The sequence below is a fragment of the Bison bison genome, unplaced genomic scaffold (genome assembly GCF_000754665.1).
Source record: "Bison bison bison isolate TAMUID 2011002044 unplaced genomic scaffold, Bison_UMD1.0 scf7180017864471, whole genome shotgun sequence".
NCBI classification, from domain to species: Eukaryota; Metazoa; Chordata; class Mammalia; order Artiodactyla; family Bovidae; genus Bison; species Bison bison.
The window spans coordinates 18,044,443-18,048,613 of NW_011495032.1; positions in this window are offsets into that span (position 1 = coordinate 18,044,443).

A 4,171-nucleotide genomic window follows, 5' to 3' on the forward strand; every position below is an offset into this window, starting at 1 on the left:
AGGGCTTATATTTCTCAAGATCTATAGGCCCCTTCCTATGTAGTCAGTACTAACTACAGGGTTTTAATCTATTGCATCTGTCATTTCCAAGGTGATTCCCTCTGTTTTAGCTTCTTCTGTTTGCTGGTCTCTTCAGTGTCTAATTTCCGCCCTGACACAAGGGGGCTGTGGTGAAAACTTTTTTAGGCTCACTTGTTCAGTCATGCTGTAGGAAGGGAAGGACACTGCAAACAGATAACACTGGCATGTGCTCACAGTGTCTCAACCACACTGGGCCTGCCCCCGCTCACAGCATGTGTGCCCTCCCTGCCCACACTGCTCAGGCTCTAGGTTGCTCCACCGGAACCGTCCGGCCCTGGGCTGCATGCACCTCCCAGGTCTAAGCCGCTCAGGTTCAGGCACTCAGGTAGTCCTCAAAGGCGCAGACTCAGTTGGGCCTTCATTTTGTACCCTTCCCAGGTCTGAGCAGCTCAGGTGATGAGGTGTTTGGCGAGCGTGGTCCCTGTGACTTATCACCTCCCCCATCCCTGCCTCTCAGTTTTCTGGGTGTACAACCAGTGCAACTTCTCAGGTGGATGTTGACTGTCCAGAACCCCAAGAAGTCTTAGTTAGCAAAGAAGCCTGTTTGCAGTTTGGTAGATAATGTCTCTCTGGGGCTGCAATTACCCACTTCTGGCTCTGGCTGCCTGTCACCGGAGGGGGATGATCTGCAGCCGTCTAGTTTTGTTCAGTCCTTTGCTCTGTGCTCGGGCCTGGCGGTGTCTTAGGTTAGGGCTTTTCACGTGGTAGCTATCCCACAGTCTGGTTTGCTAGCACAAGTTATTTCACTCAGATTGCCCTCGGGGCATTCAGGCCTGGTCCTTACTCTAAGTAATGCAGCCCGCGCCTCCCTGCCCAGCCTTTGCTTGCTAGTGGCGGGTTCAGGCATCTGTACTGGTTCTCCACTGGGGGAGTTACCGTTGGGCTCGTAATCTGTGGGTTTTAATTATTTATTTATTTTTCCTCCCTGTTATGTTGCCCTCTGTGCTTCCAAGGCTCACCACAGACTCGGCAGTGAGAGTGTTTCCTGGTGTTTGGAAACTTCTCTCTTTTAAAGACTCCCTTCCCGGGATGGAGCTCTGTCCCTACCTCTTTTGTCTCTTTTTTTATCTTTTATATTTTTTCCTACCTCCTTTTGAAGACAATGGGCTGCTTTTCTGGGTACCTGATGTCCTCTGCCAGCATTCAGAAGTTGTTTTGTGAAATTTACTCAGCGTTTAAATGTTCTTTTGATGAATTTGTGGGGGAGAAAGTGGTCTCCCCATCCTATTCCTCTGCCATCTTAGGACTGCCTCATAAGTTTGATTCTTAAAGAAGTCAAGTAGTAAGATGGAAGTGTTTTAGGGTTAAGAAATTTCATCATTACTTTGGATTTTTTCATGGGATGTTGAGTAGTGAATGGCCCAGATCTTGCCGGCCTTGGTACATGTACAGTAGTTTGCTATGATGTTGAGTCACTTTTATTGGCTGGAGAGGCCACACTGTTAATCTGATCTTGGTTTTACACCATTTCCTTGTCTAGCAGAGACTGTGTAAGAGTCCTTTAAGGTTTTTCTTCTGCTATGTGTCCTCTTTATTTCTGCTTCAATTATCTGACTCTGCTATTCTGTCAATTTTTAGTCTCTTAGACAATTCACTCTGTAGACAAGGGCAGATATTTGCTCTCTTAGCAAAGTTCCTTCTCTTTCTACTTCTAGAGTAGTGACCCTCAGACTGGCTTTTTCTTGTGCCATACTTATTTTGCTAAAAACTGTATGAAGTAACAAATATGCCCTAATATCCCCAGTTTTTCCTACTATTTTTCATATTTTTATTGCATTTTTGGTACCTGCATCTTAAGGTACAGGAAATAGTTGAGTCCAGTGTTTCATTGTTGCATAGTATGAGTCACCAGTGTGCTTGACTGGATGGTAAGGTGCCTACCTAAAGCTGCCCTACATATGGTATTTATCCCGTTCCACATTTTAGGTCCACTATTAGGCAACCCTCTACTTTTTTATTTTGTTTTCTTTATTTTGTCTTTGTTGTTGTTGTTCTCACTGAGTGACATGCAGAATCTTAGTTAACTGACGAGGGATCAAAACTGCATCCCTTGCACTGGAAGCGCAGAGTCTAAACCACAGGAGAAGATCCCCTGGAGGAGGACATGGCAACCCACTCTAGTATTCTTGCCTGGAGGATCCCCATGGACAGAGGAGCCTGGCAGGCTATAGTCCATGGGGTCACAAAGAGTTAGACATGACTAAAGCAACTCCATGAGTCTGAGTGAACTCCAGGAGTTGGTGATGGACAGGGAGGCCTGGCGTGCTGCGATTCATGGAGTCACAAAGAGTCAGACACGACTGAGCAACTGAACTGAACTGAAAGCAACTCAGCACACACACTCTGTCTGTTGGCTACTCCTGGGAAGATTTTAAACTTTTGCTCTGAAAAGTGTGTAAGTTCCAGGCTTCAAAAATCCATCCTGAGAACCATCTTTGTATGTACCAGATCTTCCCTTAAATTGCATCTGTTATAATTTTCTGTTTGAAGGATTTTATTCTGAAGTTTTTAACAGTACTATATGTAACTCTCGGTATAATTGTTGGACTTCCCTGGTGGCTCAGACAGTAAAGCGTCTGTCTACAATGTGGGAGACCTGGGTTCGAGCCTTGGGTTGGGAACATCCCCTTGAGAAGAAAATGGCAATCCACTCCAGTACTATTGCCTGGAAAATCCCATGGACAGAGGAGCCTGGTAGGCTACAGTCTATGGGGTTGCAAACAGTCGGACACAAGTGAGTGACTTCACTTTCATAAAATACCAAATTGGAGAGATATTGTGATATCACCTGCCATGGTCTGTTCAGTTCATAGTAATTTTAAGGTGTTGTCACCTATAAACGCTAGTATTTTTAACCTATACAATCCAACATTTTCTTTCAGATATTAAAGTCTTCAAATATTTTGAAGTTTTGTTAATGATAAACTGTCTGTGAGGCATCATTCATACTTTGAAGATTTCTACAAATGAAACTTTACATATTCCCAGCACCATGGTCTCTTCTTGTCTACAAAACAGTACTATACAGTTATCTAATTTAAGAGATTTATTGAAAGGTCTTTGAAATAGCTTCCTTTCTCAGGTTATATATGTATATACTTAAGTACGTATCTGTGTGTGTGTGTCCCTTCTGATGTGGGTTATGGTTTGCTGCTAAATTAAGAGCTTCCTAATTTCTAATCATCTTTAAAGAAAAGATAAATGGTTTTGTTTAAAACAATCACAGTTTGGAAAATTTTTGAGCCTAAAATATACCAAAATGCTAACGGATTATAAACACACTAGTTTATAATAAATAGCATAATATGCACTAACATAGTTAATATATACCTAACATGCTGTGGATAATATATACTCTCAGTTAATAGGGTATCTGACCCATATAGGTTAATGATTATGGAGCTAAAATTCTTGGCACATGAACCACAAATCAAAACAATTCACTTAGCTAGACCTAGAAACCGGCAAAGGTCACAGTAATCTCACGGTATCAATTCAATTCTGCCATAAAAGCATAAAGCTAAATAATCGGGAAACATGATTCTAATGTCAATTAGTCCTTTTTTCTGCCAAATAGAATCATCTCTCAATCTTAAATTATAACCAGTTTTAAAAGTACTGTCCAAAATTTATTTCTAAGAAGCTACAAATCCTTTTGATGGATGGCCATGCAAAGGAAACAGAGTTTGTCCTGATTTATGCCATTTCACATCCACAGGAAACCCTTTCCTGATTTTCTGTTATCCTTGGACTATTCCAACAGAAATAACAATTTATACATTAAAAAGACAGTTCCTGATCCTTTCAATTCTTTTTTTCCTCTTCCATGAATTTTAGCTATCTCAAATCTTTTGAAAAATATTGAAATATGAATAGGTGGAAAGGTGACCAGATGCTGAGAATAGGTGGATAACAGGATAGATGGGTACATACATACATAATACACACATATATACATACATATATACATATACAAGTGACCCAGAACTATTTATTGAAAAATTTGTCCTTATTTGTCTATCAGGCTGATATGACTGATATCATATATCAAGGATACATAGGTGCGGGGTTTTTTTTTGGGGGGGGGGAG